The 23,320-nt window shown below is 38.0% G+C and overlaps 1 long non-coding RNA gene across 1 annotated transcript in view; it reads left to right on the top strand.

Moving 5' to 3' along the window:
- The window catches only part of LOC137166381 (uncharacterized), a 31,764-nt gene extending 10,841 nt beyond the window's left edge, over nt 1-20,923 (top strand). The window contains exons 2-3 of the long non-coding RNA XR_010923673.1: nt 16,057-16,197; nt 20,835-20,923. This is a non-coding gene — a long non-coding RNA (uncharacterized lncRNA). The remainder of the gene's footprint in view (nt 1-16,056; nt 16,198-20,834) is intronic.
- The last annotated feature ends 2,397 nt before the right edge of the window (nt 20,924-23,320 follow it).

Here is a 23,320-nt window from a genome sequence, read left to right on the forward strand (position 1 = left end):
AACTGGGGACTTCTGGATATAAAAGCATAAGCCTCTAACAGTAGAACTAAAGAACTAGATCTCTCAGCATGGAAGTAGCAGCCAAGTCGTAAACCTGTGTGTGTGTGTGATCTAGCCGGTAGAGGGTGATGGAGACATAATCTGGTTGGCATGGGTTACAGAAACACCTCATCTGCAGGCATGTTCTTTCTGAAAGATTGTGTGGCAATGGGATGAGACTTAGTTTTGTTACACTAAAGCCAGCTGTTCTATTCCCAGCTAAGCCTGGAGTGACATCATGCAAGCTCTTAGTTATCTCATCTATAAAATGGGTGACTAATAGTTACTCCTGTAAGGTAGTGAGAAGACTTGTTTCATAATAGTGGTGAGTGGAAGAGCCAGGCCTAGAACTCATGTTGTCTGAATTCCAGTTTAGTGCCTCTTCCCTTGGGATACAGGGCATTGTGCGAGGCTGTATTTTGCATTCCCCAAACTGTGACAGAACAGCAGCTTTTGACATTTTGACAAGACTAGCTGCAGCAGTGGCCAAAATCACATTACTTGGAATAAATTTGAGAGTGAGACTAGAGGATCTCAGTTCCATGCAGAATACGGAATACATTATGAATCAGGATGCAACCTAGTACACATGGCTGGAGGTAGCTGCTAGGATTTTATCATGAAAATGTGAGATCAAAAGGATCCAGCTAATAACTTGTTTGTGCTCTTTAACATCTGTATGTAAGTGTGCGCTTCAGGGTTAGATCAGGGAGTTACTACAAGCCCTGAGTTGTGCTGCTGTAGGAGCAGACTAGGGTCACAGTTTGGTCCTGGCTACCCATTGCTCCGGAGAGGGGAAGTACCATAGGCATAGTTTGACATTATATGTGGGGGGCTGTTCCAGTCAGGCCAATGGGGCCATGCTTGGGGGAGGGGTGAAGGAGGGGGAATTTTGTGTCTGTCTGAGGCTTGCAGTTTGGGGGGGGGGGGCAATCTCCCTCTTCCCTTTCCCTTTCCTCTCCCCCTCCAAACTACACCCATGAGAAGTAAGCTGTACAAGTGCAGGCTGGCACAGTTCACTTTCCTTTCATCACGTGCTCAGCTGTGCTGGCTGGTGCACTGAGAAGATGGAACCCCAGGGCTCTGCCCACTGCTTGCAAAGCTATGCAGGCAGGGAGTAGCAGCCCTCCGCTGCTGCTCTCTTTTCTCCCATGTCCAGACCAGCAATGCTGGTAGCTCATGCTGGGGTTTGGGGATATGTTTTATATTCTTGTGCTTCTACCCATGTGATTGTGAGGCAGCTTGTAATCACACCCTTAATAAAATAGAGATTGTTTTGGGGAATAGGTAACTCTTTCTTCAAGGTATTGATCATGAAATCTAGACTGTATTCCCTGACTACTAAATGTTGGAGCCCACAGTGACCAATCGTGATCTTTTCTGCTTTCTTGTTGCTTTAGGGTATAGTCCTGAATTTGAACCTGCTATTTCCAATATTGTTACAACCATTTTCATGATTAAAAAGCATGAAAACAAGTCCAAATGGGAAGAAATATTATTGGAGTGCCATAGATGTAGAGAGAGAAATCACTCCATATACAAACAATGAATACTTATGTTGCACTTGTCGTCTGTAGGTCTCAAAGCATTTCACAATGATAGTTAAATAGCTCCATTTTATATGTGGGAAAGCTGAGCACAGAGAATTGACTTACCGAGTGGCAGTCAGGTCTAGAATTCATGTCTTCAGTCTCTCGGTTCCATGCACAACATGGAATATGTGATGATGCAGGGTGCAATCAAATGTTCATAGTCCTGAGTTTAGAATGACCATGTTATTTGTCAGCATTGTCATAGCTTTATGAGATGGGTGTTGTCCACAATGTTTGTCAGTGTTCGTTGTTTTTAGTCAGATGTTTTCCAACTATGATGTACACTATTTTCTTTGGGAACACTGATGTTAAGAGCAGTGTTCTGTCACATCCACAAGAGCAAAATGAAGTAAAATTTTCTAGAATGGCGTGACATTGACAGCACAGATACCTCTATTTCAAACTTGATGATAAACCTACTGAATAACAGCGTTTTCAGGTAAGAGGTTTTTTTTACATTTGCTTAAAGTCTTCTTGAAGTAGCTAATATTTCCAGCACAAAACTTTTTTTACTCAAACTTGCTTTTTAGTGTAACACAGCCACTTGAACTCCATAGATCTCACCATCTGCTTCTCAACTTACGCTCCATTAAATATTTGCTGACACCTGTTTAATCACACATTTTTACAATCATGGAGAATTTTAGTTCAAACTCGGTTTCCTAGTATTCTAACATGCCAACTAAAAAAATCTGAAAAGAACTAGAGGGATCTTAAGGGAGTGGAAGAGAAGAAAATGTACATAAATTAAGTATGTTGCTGTTTGGTGCCGGGCTCAGGGCTGAAGCTTTTGTCTTGTAGGATTATGGAAATGTACATTCAAATAGCTGCTGCAGCTTCAAAGCTTGCCGCAATGGTTAGAGAGTGGGAAGAAGCTTAATGCCTGTCTAAATATGACCTCCAGTAACTGTGCTTTTAATTTCTGTGAACAGTTAGTAGTGCTCTGGAGTTGGAAACTCTTCAGCTCAGCCTACAGAAATTTGAATGCACACCTTCATTCCTGCCAGCTGTCATCTTCATGCTTACTTTCATTCTGCCCCTTATGCATATGAAACCCCATCCCCAAAATGAGTCCCTCTGCTCCTTCTAGTACCTCCTCTGCACCCACTTATATCATGACACATACAAGAAATTGACCAAGTATTAAGGAGCAGGTATGTAAAAATTACAAATACAATCAACTTCAACAATATATGTTTTAGTTTCCTTACCTCTTCAAATGTTGCATGTCTTCTAGGATTGTAAATGCTTCAGCTTCATTGTCTTCCTTTTTGTAAGAACAACACTTAGCAACATGAGGGTGCTACTGTAATATAGTAACTACTACTAATAGACACTTCAAAACATTTTGACTAGGTTGTTCAGTCCACACATTTGCAGTTCAATTCCATAAATACAACATGGATTGTTTCTAAGCAAACATACTAGTAAAAAACTTGGCCTTCAAAGATGAACTGGAAGTTCACATCACCACTGACAGATTGAGTATCCATAAAATGCTGGAAAATGTCTTATTCTAAAACTAGTATTCCTTGAGAAATAATGCTGCAAGGGCCAAATTCTGCCCTGGATATGTAGCCATGTCTCCCATTGATTTAAATGAGCTGTTTGCATGAATCAGTGAACTGACATTAGCTTTAGATTAGTGGAGCCTAGTGAATATAATTTTATAGTATTCTCATTAAAGTTTAGCTGGATTTGTTAATAAGGAAATTCCATTATATCATAAGGCATTGGTATTCACAATGATTTAGCACAAAGGCTTGTAAAATTCAGAATTCAATGTTTGTCTCTGGTGAACTGGGAAACTAATGTTAGCTTTCCAAGTTAGCAATCAGAAGCCTTTCACTTAGAATTTGAATGATTCTATTTAGGGACAGGTGAAATGGTTCAGATAGATTTAAAAAAGGCTTGGAACTAAAACTAAACCTGAATCTCTCTGAAGGTTTAAGAAAATAGAGTGCTCACCTACTAGCTCATTCTAAAGTCTAGGATTTTGGGCATGCAAACAGCTGCATGTACAGGTAAGGAGGCTTACTGAAAACTTAACGGAAGTAGTTTTCATTCAAGGTGCATCACAGCATGAAGGTGTTGCCTTCGTTATGTACTTTGTGTTGTAGAATAGTCGTATAGCCTTAAAATTTCTCCTTTTCATGGAAGGATTCCTTCTCTTAGACTGAAAGAGGACAGCCTTGGCTTGCCTATTGAGGCATTACCTTGCTACTTCAGAGAATAGCCTAGGAGGTTCTCAGAGCTTTCACAGATCAGAAACAACGTAACTGCTTTTTCTCTCCTGGATATTTCCATGTAGTATTCTAACAAGATTTTTAAAGCTGTTTCTCTGTTAAACTCTGTTTGTTGAATCCATTCCACTGCCATAGCAATAGCGGCATGTGCAAGCATAAACATTTTGTTTAATGAATGTCTATTGAATTAACTCCTTTAATAAATTGCAAGATCAAGTTAGGAGGACGATTTAAGGTGTATATCCAAAAGGACTGCAGACTCCTATCAGGCTAATTTTTGAAAGCAACACATTTTTTTTAATGCCTTTAGTCTCAAACATTAAGGATTGTTTTCTTTGGACATAATAAAGGTTGTATTTTCCCTTCAACACACAAACTCCATCTATGAGGAATTGCCCAGGTTTTGATTTGATACACTTTTGTTCCATATAGCATGAAGAGGAAATCTAGTTTCTTTTCCTAAAACAAAATTATCTTGAAATTTTTGACTAATATATTATTATTGTGTTTAACATATAGTGCATTACAATATTCTGTTCTGATGCATTTTATGGAGATAAAGTTATTAGGGTTTGGTCTTCACATTTTTTTTTCTCATGAGAGATTTCACAGAAGATCCAACCACTGTCATTTTGAACAAACTTTCTGGTGCTATTGAGGCGCTTGGCATGTGGATGGGTTTTTGCCTTCTACTAAGATTTTGCTACATGAGGCAAATTGATATTATTGGTAAGTCCTAAACTGAACTGAAATCCACAACTGAGATGAAATTAGTCTATTGCTTGTTCAATTGAATCCTCAGTGCAATATGTAGAATATCTTTATTTGCTTTAATGATAAAAGGACATCGAACGTTTATATGTTAATTTTGTGAGAGTTATAATTCTTTGCACATCTACCATTTCTATTTATATAGCATGTGACCTGTATGTGCTTAGGGTAGCCCACCTGAAAATGCGAAGATCAGAGCAGGCTGCAAAAGAGAGAGCAGATTCTCCTAAAACTGGTGACTAACACTGAAGTTAGATTCACCAAAGAAATCTCTCAGCCCCCTTTATTGCATTTCAGTCTCTGGCTCCCAATCAGTACCTAGGTCCAGTAAAGAGAGAAGTTACCTAAAACTCTATTGCCTTTACAAAATGTTCTTCTGATCCCTAAAGGATCAGCCATATTACTAGATTAATACAGGTTTGGATCTTACCCAAAAAGCCACGCTGCCAGCCAATCCTTTAGTATCTAAAATTAAAGGTTTATTATAAAAGAAAAGAAGCAAACAAAGAGAGATGTTAAATGATCAAAGTAATCAGATACATACATATGACTTTACAGTCTATATAGCAGATTCTTAGCAATATTGATGAGTTTTCTGGCTTGTACGGTTCTCTGGATCGCATCCAGTACCTGGATGGGACTGTAAATCCTTTGTTCAAAGCTTTAGATGTAGAAAAGTTGATCCACAGGCAAGAAGCAGGAATGAAGACAAAATGGAGATGGTAAAGCTGCCTTTTATATCCTTTGCCATGTAACTTGTCCCAAATACGAGCTCACAGCACATGGGCATGGAAAAGCACTTGGAATCCCCCTGTCCACAGGCATGTTTCTACATGTCCTGCTTGACTCATAGGCATAGCCTCTGGCTTCAGATTGTGAGCACAGAGTTTGATGCTTCTGGTAGTCCTTGAAGATGCACTTTATCCATTTTAAAAAATGGGTAGGCTGCTTAAGTTTTGTTCATAAATAGAAATTTGGTAAGGTACATTTGAAAGAAAAAAATAATGCTGATGAAACCAGTGTTTTTGTTCAATCCTTGGGTTTATTTAGAAATTGCTCAAGAAAGTGTACTTTTTTGGGGCCTTTTTTGTAAATAACAATCCTTGAGAATGAACAGATTAAAAACAAATGAGAAATGTAGCTTTTATTTACTTTTTAATAGGAGCTTGCAGCTGTAGTATTTCTTTTTCAGGACATTATTCAGGTCATTTATGGTAAACAGCAATGCTGTGCAAGTTAAACACCCAAATTATTTCCAGGTGAAGATTTTTTTATAGAAAATAGTTGGACTACTGAAAACAGAACATACAATTTATTTGCTTTACTGCTGTATCACAGCAGCCAAGATTAGAGTGTCATCTTCTTGTCTAATTAAATCAATAGACTAAACAAAAAGCACATACCTTAGCTATGGATATGATCAATGTTTGCTATCACTTCAAAAAACGTGGATTGAAAAAATTGCAGTGATTTATTTTTAATTACTTTCATGTGGGACTTAGTACAAGTGAGAACCCACAAACCTTGAATGTTAAGGATTCCTGCATAAATCAACAGGCTTTAATCTCTGTTGTTCAGAGTAGAGCTAGCTGGAAAATAATTTTTCTATCCCATGAAAAACTTGATATTTCAAAGTAAAGCTCAACCTGAATAGGGATGAGAAACCAATTTTAAAAAAATCTTTAAATTTTTTCATTAAATGAATAAGAAAGGGGTGGAGAGGGATCAGTTGAAACACTTTTATTTTTATGTGAAATGAAGTGATTTTTGAAATGAGAAATTGAAACGTCTCATTCTGAAAATGTTGGAAAGGGACTTTTTGACATTTTTTATTTTTTCCAATTTTTTTCTGAACAGAATTTTGTTCAAAGTTGATATGATTTCATAAAAATGTGTTTCAACATGTCGTTTTCCATTGGAAAACTGTTCTGATGAAAATGTTCTGATTTTCTTCAGCTCAGAGTTAATATTTGAATATCATACCAGGCTATAAGTAATGCTGTATGGGAATACGATAGGGAAAAGAGATCTTGAAACTATCCCTAACAATAACTTACACTGACATTAAGAACAAAACTCTTAAGCTGAAGCATGACAAATAAACACAGAAATTTACTGGGTGCAACTTCAGACTAATTTAGCTCATATTTTTATCTGATGACGAACCAAAGGAATAACATTTGATGATGTCCTACCATTCTCTCCAGCTCAAACAAGCAGGATGATCATAAAGTGTTTCAACGTTGGCAGGCTTGCCCTGCACAGCAGTAAGTTTCCTAGAGCTGCATGCAGCAGCACATAAATAATCATTCATATTCAGTTCTATGCTGCGGTCTGTGCCACAGGGGGAGAACTACTGCTGTGCAGAACCACAAGAGCAATTGTGTGTGCAGCAAAGCTTTTCCTCACTTTATATATGGGAGACACTCAAGAGATGCACACCCACTCTTTCCTGGGTATTCTGGACTAGTAAACCTTATACCTGCTGCATGGAAAATTACTGAGGGAAGATTTACAATTAGTATGCAGCTAGATTAAAAAGTGACTTGAATGTTTGGGAGGGGTGCTTAATTGAGACTCAAGTTCTCTAGTTATCCACAGAAGAGGTACAGCACACAGGCAATGCATGTTCTTCCACGCTGACCTAGAGAGATACTCCTCCTGAAGTGAAGGGCTAGTTTAATCAGTGTGGTTCATTAAGTCTTTAGAACCTATGCTAAAATTGCTAACAAAGGTGTTGGTTGTGGTGGGGATCTTTTGCTGTAATCCCCTAGGACCTGGCTTTGAGTCTATAATTCAGAAAATATCACCAACTTGGGCTCATGACCGAGAAGTGAAATGCACACAGTCCCAAGCCACCAAGTGCCCCATAAGGGATGATTTAAAAAAAATGGATAAACCAGCATAATTTTTTTCAAGTGTAAATCAAGTCTCCTTTTGAATATATTTGACAGCTGACAAACAAGCAGTAGAAAGAGCCACCAGTGGATATAATCTAGATTTTTTTAAAAAACCTTTGGATCAAGACCCTTACAAGAGGTTCTCAAGGAAACATAGTAATCACAGGATGGAAGGTTAAATTCTGTCGTGGATTAAAATGTAATTAGGAGATAGAAAGCAATGAGGGAGAATAAATGGATTGTACTTAATGTCAGAATAAAGGTAACAAGGTGCCCAGGAATCAGAACTGTAGTCACGATTTCTTTGTGAATCATTCAAGTAAGAGATGGAGAAAAGTTCTAAGGTTATCCAGTGCATTCCACTAACAACAATACAGGATTCCCCCCCAAACCTTCCTTTTTCAATTTTTTATTTGTACTTGAAATAATGATATTTCCTCCATTTCTCTTGGGAACCTATTTCACAGCCTACTGCATATCGCTCTAAGGAGGCTTGCTTCAATTATTGCTTTCTTAATTTTAGTTATACTCCTAGCTCTAATCTGCTTTATACTACGCTAAAGCATCCCCTCCATACATTGAGTTTATCTCCTTTGTTAAACCATTGCCATGTCTTCCCGCCATCAGTCTTATTATTTTATCCACTTTCTCAATCTTTCCACACTGATGGGTTTTGAATTAGCTGTAACTTCTCAAGAAATGGTTTATGTTTCACAGTAGAGTGCCCACGGAAGGTGTATGTTCATTGCAATGCATTGGTCAAAATGGAGAATTCCTGGATTGTATGAAAGCAGTGACAGAATACTATATCTTTAGTGCAGAACAGCAGGTTCTGCTTTATACAGCACATAATCAGTTTTCACTTTTAGATTGGAATATTTGTGATAATTTCATTTGTTTCATATGTCGAAGTAAAAGGCAGCTTCATCATCTGCACATATTGGCTTGACATTGCTACCAATATGAACAGTCACAACTCAAATAGGAAATATTTTTCAATCTTGTATATCTTCACTAGAGACTGGTGAAATGGTTTCATTAAAGACACCTATCATAACTTACAGTCAAAATTCACACTTAACAAAATGTGTGTCTTTTTCAAAAGTAATTTGTTTAATTCAGCACTTTCTTGTCTGAGGATGGATGAAGAAGTCTCCAAATATCAGGACACTAGCCTTTTGGAAACGAGTTCAATAAAGGTCTCCAAAGCTATAAGAGGAAGCAGTCCATCTTAGCAGAGGAGGAAAAGATCTTGCAGAAGCTAGAGCCCAAAAGGTCGAAACACTACCTTTAAATGTGACAAATGCAGCACAGATTGTCTCTCTTGAGTGGGTCTCTTCAGCCACAGTTGTGGCTGCCATAAAACCAATTGAGCAATTTTTTTACCTCTCTGGGCGCATACCCATGGTCTCCCGAGACCAAAGGATGCATACTACTAGCTGTTGTGGAATTTCTGATCTGACCCAAACCAAGGATTCCAGGAGTTTGGAAATGCTCCTCAACTTTCAGATAGTATTGACCCATATGTCAAAATTTTATTTTGCACATTGCTTGGTTTTCCCTTAGACTCAATGTTCTAATTAGAGCCACATGTTAAAAGCTGAATTATCTTCATTAGACTAGCTTCCTTTTACAACCTCTGTTCAGTGCTAGTCTTTTTTTCATAACCACCCCCTTTCAAAAAAAAAAAAAAAAAAAGTCAAGAATGGAACTAATTTATTTATGCTTTTACCACTTGTACAAAATGAGTTCAGCGGTGGGCATCTGCATTTGAGTGGCTCATGGTTTTACACCTCTGTAGTTGATGTTCTTGGCTTTATCCCCAATTTCTGCCCACTATTTGATTGCTGCTATAGGTAGATGTGCATCTATTTTTGTAGTGAGCTGCATTTGGCTCACCATGCATGGCTTAATAAAGGCATTATCCATTTGAAATGACTCAAACAATGCTGCATGTTCAAGGACAGACTAATTTTTGAGTGTTAAGCACCCTGGAAAACAGAATGGCCTGAGTAAGAAAGTAAAGAATTAATTAGCCCTGTAATCTTTAACTATTACATATAATCTAATAAGCAAATTGTTGAGGTAGTTTTATTTTCTTTACAAGGCTGACCCACTTTCTTACTGACAGAAAAGAAATCTAATGGATTAAAAAAAAATCACTTACCTCTAATTTTCTCTTTAATTAGCAATATTACATTCTACTCTTCCTCTGATGTATCTAAATGTCATTTGTTCTGTCAGCCTGCATTCAGTGGTAAGGAGAAAAGTGATAGTGGTGAGAAAATATGGGGGGAACAGGGGAATGAAGGATAAGAAAAGATATGAAGATAAACATGAGACTGAATTAAAGAAAATGATAGATATGAGAAATGTAAGGAGAGAAGTTTCATAACTGCAAGGTGAGGCTAATTCATTGATTACTCTGATTGAAAGGGTCTCTGTGTGAATCTATATACTAGAGAGAATTTTCAGGTTGACTGTTGCCTAAGATGGAAAAGAAGGTACATAGTAAAGTTTTCCATTCCAAATTGATTTCTGGACATTGGAAACCTCAAGGAATGTCATGGCTGTTTTTAAAGCTGAGTGATAAGTAAAGATTTAAAAATATATTTTAAAATGCTAAATGCAACTTTTAAAAAAAATTAGGCTAATAGAATAGGTTACACTTTGCACATATAGAGAAAAGAATGGGAACACTTTTTTATTTTTTTCTATAAGTAGTAACTTCTTGGGATTATGTCAGATTCCTTGATAATACATAAGTGCTTTCACTCCTACACATACCTTCACAGAAATGTAAATTTATGAGTCATGTTAAAAGTACAAAGGGACTGGGAGTTTGAAAGATTTTCCCATTTTGCAGCAGAAATGATTATTTGATTTGAAAGTTCTAAAACTTCAAAATTGTGAACATTGAAATCAAAGTTGTTGTTCAAGTACAGCAATAATTATAGTACACAATATGAGTAAGGCACTCAATTTATATCTAAATTTCTGTGTATGGAGAGAAACTAAAACAATTTTTTCCTCAGAGAATAATTTTATAAGTAATTATGTTAAATTGCTGTACTAGTAACTAATATAAATTAAACCCTTTCTAATTAGTCTATTTTAAATTGGAGTAAGTATTTCAGTTAAACCCTATACATTTGTATTTTATAGATGGGTCATGAGAAAGATTAGAAGCATGGAAAAACTTCCATGTGAAGAAAGATTGAAAAGATTAGGATTGTTTACTTGAGAAGAGATTTAGCTGCTTATTAAGTTACATCTCATGAAGGATGGTATAGAGAAGGTAGATCATGTCCTCTGAGTCATCCTTTCTCCTAATAAAGAGCAAGGGGCCATTCAGTATTATTGAAAGAAAGCAAATTTTAGATTTTTTTTCTCATCCAGTAAAATTAGTTTGTGGAACTCACAGCTACAAGGTATCATTCAGGCCAAGACTTGAGCAGGGTTTGAAAAAGGATTAGGTATGTCTGTGAACGAGAGTGACCAGAGTTACAAAGGTAAATATTGAACAATTTTGGAAGGGATATAAAGTTTCTAGCTTCAGGGCACAAGTGAACTTTTGACTACTAGGGGTTAGAAGGAAACTTTCCTTGGGGGCAGGTTACCTTATGTGAATTCATTCTGCTGCATTTCTTCCTCCAAAGCAGCTAGGGCTGGCCACTGTTGGAGACAGGATACTGGACTGGCAGGATCACTGATGAGATCTATACCTAGAGTTTGTCTTGCGGTGTGTGTGGTAAGGTACTGTCTTGGTGCTTTGTATAGTTGATGTTTCAGCTTAAAGAAAAGGTGTGTGTTTTTATAAAAAAACAAACAAAAAAACCCCCTCAAATTTATAGATAGGAAAGACTGACTCAAAAAAGGTTATAAAATTGATAAAACTTTATCTAGGTTAATATTCAGGATTTGATTTCCTCCTTTTACACTAAGATTTTAGTAACATTGTCTTGGCAGAAACACTTGCTAGAAAAGATGGGCTGAGAATATTTCCCTAAAGCACCTGCCTTTAAACTCCTTTTGAATCAATCATGTATATGTGATAGGATTGTACCATGCACTACAGGAATATGCGCACACATTAATAACAAAAAAAATGGCATGAACGTCGTGGTAGTTGGAATTGTTTTATAATCTGCAAGTTGTGGAGGAATGGATTTGTTATCCAAAGGATCTGCAAATAGATGGGTACAGACAATGTTTTAAATGACAGAAGGCTCCTGACTACCAACAGCAGTTTGAGGTACGAAGAGGGAAGGGGGTAATTGTAGCTAGTCAAAGGTGGGGTGAAAATCCAACAGGCCTGAAGAAGATATTGACTGCCTCTCTACTGCGGTGCAGGAGAGATGGATAATGAATCCAGTGATGATCCCTGCTTTGAAGGACATTTCCATTTTTTTATAAAGTGGGATTAATAGATTGAGGTAGTGTCTGACAAAACATCAGTTCTTTCTACCACTTTTCTTGTGGCACACAGTAGTGTGTTCTACAACTAATCATTGATGCCCTGATCCTGCAGTGTCTTGCACATAGGCAAGCTTCTGTTCCCTTGTGGGCCATCAGTGAAGTCACTAGGACTCCATGTCGATTTAGCATGCTGTCAGTTTGCAATGCATTGCAGGTTCAGGTAGTGACTGCTGTCCTGTAAGTACTAACTTGGCAGATGGGGCCAGTCTATCCCATTTGTACACAGCAGCAATATTTAATACACATTTCTGCTGACTTTGTTAAATATGTAGGTTATTCAATTACATGAGTTAATCATTAAATCAGGCAGTAACGCTTGGTTACTTATGTGATGCTTGATCACAGTAATGCTTGATCAGTACTAACTGGTCAAGAGCTTTGCTTTGAGAAGCTTTGCCAATTTATGTGTATTTAAAAATTGAATATAGTTCCAGAAAATTGCATTTCATATTATAACCAACTATTGAGCTTCACAAATAGTGCACTTATCAAGCGTATGAATGTTAAAATCACACTAAGTCTTTCTTGTTTGGTGTCACTAAAAAACCAACCTTGTAACCTTCTGAAAACTTAAATAAGCCCACTGGAAATTTGATATTGATTTATGACAGCTTTAGCTATTGGAGTTGATGTCAACATAACTGTACATTCATTGTCTAGTAGACACTTTCTAAGCTGGTGCTACCAGATATCAAACTGATTGAAAATGTTTTAATATATATATTTTCTTTTGTGTGAAGACAATTATTTGTATTGCATTTGAAAGTGAGCCATATCTCTAGAAAATATCTTCATTTTGGGAACCTTATATGGCACTTGTGCTGGATGGAGATCTAGAAGCTTCTTGCTCAAGTTTTCTTCCTCTAAAAGGAGTCTGGGTGCTTTGTTTGCCTTTTGGTGGATTTCATGGTCTCTCAAAACCATGTACACTGCAAAACGATCTCTGTACAGAAATGTTTTATCACAAGTACTCATAAACAGGTTTTTGGATGGCAATTTTTTTTTGCCTGTTAGAATTGGTCAGATTGCCTTGAGTACCAGAAAAGTACAAAGTAATTTCTGGGGAGTAGTTAAGCTAGCAAGCCACAAATCTATACCGTGCTGTCCCTCATCCCAGTTGCACATGTCGAACTTTGTTGGACTTTGTCTTTATTGTTGAGTTAACTCAGGCCCTTACTCAGGTGTTACCCCTACCTGGCTCCTGTCCCCACACACACACACAAATCCTCTCACCCGAGTGCGGCTTACACTAAAGTTGATAACCTGCCCGCTTTGCAGTTTGGACACAGGCTAAACCACTTGAGTGCTGATAGTCCTCTAGTCATTGTCTTCTTCCCCTGTTCCTAGATGAGGTCTGGTTGCCAGATCAGTCTTTTCAAGGCTTGCTGGTCCCATTCTCCCCTCACATCCACTCCATCCTCCAATATATAGCCTAGCCACTATTTCTTTTTGGTTGTCCTTTTTGTTCTCTGCCCACAAACTCTAGTTCTTTCATCCATCCTTTGTACATGCCCATACCATCTCTGCCTCCTCTCTTGCAGCTTCTTTCTGATATCACAGACATTGGTCTCACTGCTGATGACATTCTGCATGTGGTCTGGGAACGTCACCTCTCTCACTCCTCTCAGCATCTTATTTCAATGGCTTCAAGTCTTCTCAAGTACCTCTCTTAGATAGCCTGAGTCTGATCCATACAGAAGAGCTGGTCTTAAAATAGTTTTGTATAATTGTTGTCCCTTAAGTAGCCATGGCATTTGTTTATCATAAATAACCCCATTTATCTCACATCAGGATTCACCTGCATTAAGCAACTTTTGTTGTAGTTCTGTCAATTTCTTCATTTGCTGCTAACCAGCCCCCACAGTACTTAAATGCAGAAACTTGATTTAGATGCTGGCCCTCAATGTTGCTATTCATCTGGCTTGGTTCTGTCTTTTCAGTCATTTTGAGGCCATGGTTTGTTCGTTGCCTGTTCCAGGCATCAATCACCTGGACCAAATTTTCCTCATCAGCGTTAGCACAAAAGAGTCTGCATAGATCAACTTTTTACCACTTTCCATTTGGATTTGCTTTCTTATGAAGTCCATCACAATGATGGTTGGTAATGGACTACGTGCTGATCCCTGGTGAAGCCCAACCTTCACCTTGAAACAGAAGGGTGCTGTACGTTGGTCATGGTACTGCCATACAAACCCATCACCACCAGGGCAAAGTTCACTAGTACCCTAGTGAATCACAGCTGAGGCACCAGTAGTCACCTAAGTACGTTATTGAATAATTTTTCCAAACCAAGGAAAGCCCATCTGTGCTTGACATTTCCCCTACCTTTTTTTCCACTTGCTGTCTAGCAATGAAAAAACCATTTGTTGTCCCTTTCCTTTTCTGAAACCAAACTGCTCCTTTGCAAAATGGGCTCCCCTCTTAGAGAGAATCATAGAAGTTTGAAGAAGTGGTACAGCAACTTAATTCCTCGGTACTCTGAACAGTCATATGTGTTCCTTTTTTTTATCTGTTCCAGTATGGATTTTCCTTGTTCTCTTGGGACTTTCTTCTCTTTCTAAACTGCACATAGGATTCATGAATCAGCATACACCAACCACTCAAAGATTTGATCACTTTTACTGTGACTTTGTCCAGACCTGCTGCTTTTCCAAGGGCCTCTTCAGCATTGTAGCCTTGTCGTATGCTTCTGACAAGTCATTGTCATCCATGATTATTGTTCATACAATGATAGCTGGCCTCATGAAGGGTTCTGTTCATTAAGTAGGTCATCATTGTATACTCTCCCTTGGTACTATATCTCCTGTCACAAGTAGTCTGTCCCCTAAATCCTTTACAAATGAGATGTTAACTCCATTTTTCTTTTCCGCATGGTTTCATATATTTTCTTTTTGGCAAGTTGAAGGCAGTTCAACTATTTGTACAGTTCATCTAAAACTAGGTTTGTCTTGCTGCTCATTAGGAGACTGTATAGGTAGCAACCACTTCTTTCAAAGAGTTATTTTCTGTCACCTTTTTGGTTTCTCATTTCTTACTGCTTTCTCTATCTCCTTATTCCATCATTCTTCACAAGATTAGTGCATCCACATAGCCTCTCCACTTCATGGATCAGCATATTCTTAAAGATACTCCACTCCTCTTCTGCCGTTCCAATTTGTGTATCTCTTGGCTCAAACCTTGCAACTGTTGTCTTAAACTTGTCTGCACTCTGCAGTCTCCACATCCTGCTGTGCATCTTGCTACAGCAAAACTTAGGCTGGGTCCATTTGCCAGTCTCAATAACATTACAATCGTTAATCATTTTCCTCTTGCTCAATTGGGTTAACAAGAAATCTATTTGTGTACTTTACTCCTCCACTTCACTATGTGTTAAGATTACTTTCTCTGTCCTTAAACAAAGTGTTGGCTATCACCCACTGATTCCCTAAACACATGTCAAGCAGTGCAGCACTCTCTGCGTTCTTGTGGTTCCTGTGCATACCATCCCAGTATGTGCTCGTAGCATGATTGACTTGAGCTTGTATGAGCATTGAAACTTCCCATGATAAACAGTAATTTCTGTGGTCCAGCCATATCCTCTAGGTTCTCCAGGGTCTGCTAAATCTCTTCCTGAGGGCAGCCTTGGTGTGTGTGTGTGTGGGAGGGGGGTATATTGATAACCCTCATTCCTTCACTTATACTCTGTACTCCCATTTATCCAAAACCCTATTATTTGAACCCCACATTATCCAAATCCCTTCCTTGTCTCCACCACTAAAACAACTGCTTGCGTGCAACACTCCCCCTCAACCCCCAAGTAAGCCACCTTGCCTAGCTGCTGATGTGCAACCTCCCAGTGAAGCCCCTTGCAGCCGTGCCCAGCTGCTATCCTGCACTTTCCCTCCCCCTGTCGTCTCACTACCTCCCTGCACCTCTGCTGTGGAGTTGCTCTTCACCTGCTGGGTGTCATACCTGTGGCCGCCCTGGCTGATGCAGTTCAAGGCACCCAGCTTCCTCTTCAGTGCTCTTCATGTTGCTCCCATGTTGCAGGAGCCAGCGTGTGAGCATGTGTGTGCTCTGAGCAGCTGCAGGACAAGCTTGGGTGTCGGAGTCTGCTGCCTTGCTGTTACTGCACATGCGTGGGGAGAACAGTGAAGTCTATACCCAGTTCAGCTGTTTCTGACTGCAGGGGTAAGTGCTGGGAGGGCAGGGAAGGGGCGCTGGAATAAGAGGCTGCCTTCTTGATTATTCGAGCTCCCGATTATCTGAATAAAATTGGTGTTCCCCAACGCTCTTTGGATAAACAGGAGTATATTTTATTCAGACAGCCATTAAATGGTCAGTCACCTGATGAGCTTTTCTTAGTGCAGAGCTAAGAAGCATAGGATGTCCCCCCAGAATTCCTAGTGCCTCATGATATTGTCATAGGAAAACTAGAGAACTGTGGTCTAGATTAAGTTTCTATAAAGTGGGTGCAAAACTGGTTGAGAGACCATCTTCAAAGAATAGTTATCAATGGTTTGCTGTCAAACTGGGGGGCTAGATCTAGTGGGGTTCAGTATTAGTTGATATTTTCATTAATGACTTGGATAATAGAGTGGAGAGTATGCTTATAAAATTTGGGGATGAGGCCAAGCTTGGAGGGGTTGTAAGCATTTTGTAGGACATAATTAGAATTCAAAATGACCTTTATAAATTGGAGAACTTGGCCTGAAATCAAGATGAAATTCATTAAAGGAAAGTGGCAAATACTATACTTAGGAAGGAAAAATCAAATGCACAGTTACAAAATGGAGAATAACTGGCTAGGTGGTAGTACTGCTGGAAAGTATCTGGAAGCTTATAATGAATAATAAACTGAATTTGAGTGAACAGTGTGATGGAGTTATAAAAAAGGTTAATATCAATATGGGTTGTATTGTATGTAAGCCATGGGAGGTGATTGTCCTGCTCTTCTCCAAAGTGGAGAGGCCTTAACTGGAATACTATGTCCAGTTCTGGGCACCATACTTTAATAGAGATGTGGACAAGCTGGAGAGTGTCCAGGGGAGATCGACAAAAATAAGTTGATAAAACCTGACCCTCAGAAAAGGCTAAAAAAACTGGGCATGTTTAGTTTTAAGAAAAGACTGAGTGGGTGCGGGGGAAAACCCAATAACAGCCTTGAACTATGTTAAGAGCTGTTATAAAGAGGACAGGGATCAATTGTTCTTCATGTCCACTGCATATAGGACAAGAAGTGATGGGCTTAATCTGCAGCAAGGGAGATTTGGGTTAGATATTAAGAAAAGTTTTCTAACCATAAAGATAGTTAAGCACTGGAATAGGATTCCAAGTAAGGTTGTCGAATCTCTGTTGTTGGAAATGCTTAAGGTTATGTTGATTAAGTAGACCATTCCTGACAAGTGGTTTACTTGGCTTTGCCTCAGTGCAGGGGGCTAGACTAGATGACCTCTTCAGGTCCCTTCAAGCCCTACATTTCCATGATTTTATGAATATAGGGTTTCAGCTTCATGTCATCCTTTAAATATAAAAATAGAAGTGCTCTTGCTCTCTAATTTTCAAGGAAAATCTCAGCAGACAATTATTGGAAACTTTCTGGAAAAAAGCTAAATGCTTAATGAAACTTCAGCCTCTTGAATGATGGTGTTTGGGAGACTCTCTCTTTTTAAAGGAAGCCTTTACCTACTTACTCCAAATACCCACTCCGCCTGCTTACTCCACATAGATTCTTATATTCCAAGGCCAGAAGGGGCCATTGTGATCACCTAGTCTGCAAACAAGCCATAAAACTTCCACAAAATAATTCCATTTGAACTAGAGCATATCTGTTTAAAAAAAAAAATTCCAATCTTGATTTAAAATTATCCGGTGATGGAGAAAACCACCTTTATAACCCTTGGTAAATTGTTCTAATGTTATTTACCCTCACTGTTAGATTCCAACTGGGAATAAAGTATAAAATTTATCTGGCTTCAAATTTCAGCTATTGGGTCTTTTTCTTCTAGACTGAAGAGCCCATTATCAAATATTTGGTTCCCGTATACGTGCTTATACTTTGTAATGGAGTCATCCTTTAATCTTCTCTTTAAGCCAAATAAATATACTCAAAGAGCTCAATCATTGTAAAGCATATATGCATTTACATTTAGCTGTATTAAAACCTACATTGCTTGCTTGTGCCCAGCTTACCAAGAGCAGTAGATTTCTCTTTATAAGTGATCAGTCTTCCTTATTAACACTCCCCCACTTTGTCATCTGTGAATGTTACCACTGATGGATTTTTATGTTCTCTTTTAAGTCACTGATAAGAATGTTAAATACTGTAGAGCCACAATCTGATCCATGTGGGATCCCCCTAAAAACATACCTGCTCAATGGCGACTATCTGTTTACAATTTTATTTTGAGACCTCTGAGTTAGCTGTTTTTTAATCTATTTAATGTGTGCCATGTTCATTTTGTATTCTAATTTTTATCAAAACATACCAAATCAAATATCTTAGAAATCTAAGTAACTTACTGCAACACTACTAACTTTATCAACCAAACATGTCCTATCAAAAAAGTTACCCAGTTAGTTTGACAGGATTTATTTTACATAAACCCATGTGGCATTAATTACATTACCCTCCTTTAATTCTTTGAGTCCTGTATCATCTGCTCCATTATCTTGGCCAGGATTGATGACACTCAGACCTATAATTACCCAGGTCATCCTATTTACACTTTTCTCTGTTCATGCATCCTTAACCTACTAACCTCAAATCCCAGACTTCATTCACCATCAGAAGCCTACTCAGTTGTTCACATCAACACTGAACAAATGATTATTTATGTACTTACTTCTGTTATAATGGCTTTCTGAGCCCCTGGTTGAGACTGGAACACAAATGTGTATCAAAAGGCCTCATAGATCCTTTAAGTCTCTAATTTTTATCATGGACAGTCAGTCAGTAGTCTCTGCATTGTTAAGATTGCAACAAGCTTTGTATTACAAAACTGATTTTGTTCCCTTTTGTAACTCAATATATTCTCATGCTTGAAAATTTTTAAAGTTGTCTTATTAACAACCTGTTCTAAAGAACTAAATACATTAAATGCTTTAAATAGTTTGGATGTGGGCTGTTTGTAAAATGGTTACATCTCTAAAGTTTTGTGTCCTTCTAAGCATTGAAATCACATTACAACACAAACTTGTGATGTATAAATCAACATTAATCTTTGTACAACCTGTGGTTTTCAAGGGCAGGAATGAACAATAGTAAAATATTTAACATTCTTCCATAATGATACAATTCCTATCCTTACAACAGAGAGAGAGAGAGAGAATCTCTACAGGTATGCACTGACAGAGCACACTTATGAAATCTTTGGCTCAGGAGAGTTTATGTATGTATCCTTTTTCGGAGCAGTTGTGGAAGCAGGAAAAGTTTTTGAAAAAAATGATGGAAACAAGATGGATTTAAATTCAGAGAGTATTTGCACTGAATTGTCACCATCCTCCCCTCCTTTTACAGTATCACTCCTTTCCCTAGACAACACCAAGTGTATGGTCCCTTTTCCATATTCCTTTCTAGCTGAGTAAGTCAATGGTGCTTTTCAGATTCCATTATTTCAACACCAACACGAGTCATGATCCCCCATATCATGACTAGATTTTAAATCATGCAGTTTTTAAAATAATACATTTTGGGTTTTTTTAGTTGCCTTCTGGTATTTGAGTCCTTAAGGGTTCACATTTAGAGCCTTCCTGCAGCCATGAGGCCTAGAAGCTTACATTTTTTATTAGATGAAAATTGAGATTTTGATATGATGGCCTGATTCCAATAGCTAGAGCTTAAAAAAACAAAAACTCCTTCCTCACGAATACTGACTCAATAAAATCATGAGTTAACTCTGCTTTTTCAAAAGCAGTTTGACTTTGATACTTCACTCATTGGACCTAGTTCATGCAGTACATCTAAAATTAGCATCAGTATATGCTCAACTTTCAAACACGGTTTGAGTTACAAGAGATTTGATAGAGTATGGACCAGGGGCCTGACATTAATGACCTGTGCCTGGAAGGGAGAAGTAGGCCTAATTCATCTCTGATATGCACCTAGACCATGACTCAGGAAAGCATTCATATGGTATTTAAGCACATGCTTATCTGCTTTCCTGAACTGAGGCCAGAAGGCTCCATATGCTGAAAGTAACTCACTTATAGTTCAATACCTAACACCTTCTGTGATTTAGTCTTATGTGCATCAAGACTTGTGTGCAGAGTACTTAAATACTATAGGTAAACGGTGTTCTCCATTACTTTCTCCTTGCCTGTCACTACTTCCTCAGTTGATATCAAGTCTAGGGTGAGCTCAAACTAACAAATGGTGTTGATGAACTTTCATGCTTTGTCCCTGTACAGCATAAAAACACAAACCGGACTGGTTCTGCTGTGAGATAGTCTTGACAAGAGAAATGAGAGCTTGGAATGCATATTTATTTTGACTTATAACTTTATATCATGTCACACAGTAATATCAGCCATAAGGATGCTTAGTTCTTATATGAATGTTAACACACTGTAGTGTGATATAATAAGTAACTAGCTATTTTAAAGACGATAGTGAAAACTGTTTTCATTTTGTTTTTACTGGGGCATGTTAAATATGCAGTAGAAGCATGTTCTAGCCTAACAGGATATATTTCAATATGAAAATCTGCTTGCTGTTTTACACAAAATATTGCTTTTTCTAGGCAGTCTGTCTCGAGGGGCTGGAAGTTATTGTCGGTTTTTTTTTTTTGTTTTTTTTTTTTTTGTTTTTTTTACATATTATGGCATAGAGAGAAGAATTCTGAACTGAGGGAGCTGCTAATGTCTTCTGATATAATCACCAGCCACCATAAATAAAAGATTATATTTACTAGCTGAAAAGATTAAATTAGTTACTGTTATGTTCATTATATCGTCGGATAAACATATCCACTGCAGTAAAGATTCTTTGAAGTTGGTAATTTAAATAAATAAAAGTCAGGGATGTCATTTTGAGATGGTACAATCTATATTATGAAACTAGATTTCTAATTAAAGTGTCAGGAGTTGCCACTGTTTTGGAAGTTTTTATACAACATTTTATAGAACATTTTTTACAGTGTGCTGCAAATCGTGCATAACTCAGATAAGCTGAATCATTCCGGATGAAACAGTTTTTCCTTCCTTTTATGGTTCCTCTTGTAAGAAAGTTATTTATTGAAAAGATTTTCCCCTTTCACTTTTTTCTTTTAGAAGTGAAACAGAATGGAGAGGTGTATATTTGGATGCTGGTGAGGATGCAAGATGGAACTAGAATGTTCATGTTATGACAAATGTCTTGTGTGTTTTTTTTTTTTTTTTTTAAATGCAGGCAATAGTGTAACTATTACTTTAATTGAAAAAGAAATAGAATAAATTCCAAATGTAAAATCTTTGATCATTGCTTACAGAAACAGAAAAGTACTTTGAGTTTTATGATTACATAGCTATATGACTGTAAGGTAATTAACATTTTCTTTTTAATTTCAGAGCTTTTAAAATGTGTTCTGAGTGCCGATGTCTAGATTATAGACTCATAGACATTATGGCCAGAAGGGACCATCTTGATCATTTAGTCTTTCTTGCATATTGCAAGGTGTGTAACCTCACCCATCCAGTCTTATAATAGGCCCATAACCTCTGGCTGAGTTACAGAAGCCCCCAAATCTTGATTTAAAGACTTCAAGTTACAGAGAATCCACCATTTACTCCAGTTCAAACCAGCAAGTGACCTGTGCCCCATGCTGGCGAGGAAGGCGAAAACTGCCCAGGGCCTCTGTCTGTGAGAAAAGTCCTTCTGACCACAAATACGGTGATCTGTTAGACCCAGAGCATGTAGGCAAGATCCACCTGCCAGACACTTGGGAAATAATTCTCTGTAGTAACTCAGAGCCTGCCCCATCTCATGTTCCCTTTCCAGCCATTTGAGGTATTTGCTAAAAGCAGTCACGGACAGGCATCGTGCTATTGTAGGCAATCTGTTCATACCATCCCCTCCATAAGTTTATCAAGATCAGTCTTGAAACAAGTTAGGTTTTTTGCCCCACCTTCTCTGTTTGGAAGGCTGTTCCAGAACTTCACTCTTCTGATGGTTAGAGCCCTTCCTCTAAATGTCAAGCCTAAAGTTCTTGATGGTCAGTTTATATCCATTTGTTCTTTTTGCCAGCATTGGCCCTTATCTTAAATCAGTGTTTGTCAACCCTTTAAGTAGCAAGAACTCCTTAACTTCTGAAAATTTTAATAAGTACCCCAACACTCAATTTTCCACAGGATTGTATATTTACAGACTGTGTGCCATATGTTGGAAGAAGAACTGAGTATATAAGGCTGAGATATGCCAGATGTCAGAGCTAGTGTGGGCAGGGTTGCCACCTTTTACACCAGGGGTGCACAACTCAAGTATGTATCTGGGCTAGAGGTGATGTTGGCCAAAGCTATGAGGCTTTGCGCGGCATTCCAAATTATTGGTGGGGAATAGTCAGACACATGCTGAGACACACACATGCAGGCAGACATGGAGGCATACACACACAAAAAGATGTACAATAATTCAGAATTTAAGATTTATTCTTCATTGAATTTTACAACCGTTTTTTAAACAAAATAACATATGAATCATAAAAATTATAAAACAGTAAAAACAATATAACTCAAACATTCATATTAATAAAACTCTAAACATAGGTATCTTTGTGACTGGAACTGATACTGACCCTCTAGAATGTTCTACAAATCAGGGACTGGACTGGACTTTTTGCTAGTTTTAATAAATTAACATAATGAGTTCTTGTAAGAGCTGGATTTAATGAGAAACTTGGGCCTGTTTGGATGACATAAGCATTCCAAAATCTCAGTTTTAAACTACTTATTCTTACTATCAGATCATATTCTAGGCACAAACGATTTCTTATTTTACTTTTTAGCCCAGTCATGTGTGAGAAACTGGTCTCACCCAAATATGTTGAGGCAAATGGGAGAAGCTCTATGAGAGTCGTGTTCCTCTGCTGTAGGTATTCCCGTTTCATTTTCTGCCAAAATTCAGGGATGTCACCCAGGCCTATGCTTTGCATCCTCTGCAACGTACTGTTTGTGGAAAGCTCAGAAAGTTTTTCCTCCATGCTTACTGGAATCCCTGCTTGTTCAATAGTGTCATTAGTGTCATTAAATGGATTCAAAATCCACAGTTTCTGTGGATTTTCATGCTCTTCAACATTAGGGAAATAATGTTCAAAGTTTGACTCCTAATTTACCAAGTGTT

Source organism: Emydura macquarii, unplaced genomic scaffold, assembly GCF_026122565.2.
Source record: "Emydura macquarii macquarii isolate MOO-44397 ecotype Brisbane River unplaced genomic scaffold, CSIRO-AGI_Emac_v2 contig_2846, whole genome shotgun sequence".
Classification (NCBI taxonomy): Eukaryota; Metazoa; Chordata; order Testudines; family Chelidae; genus Emydura; species Emydura macquarii.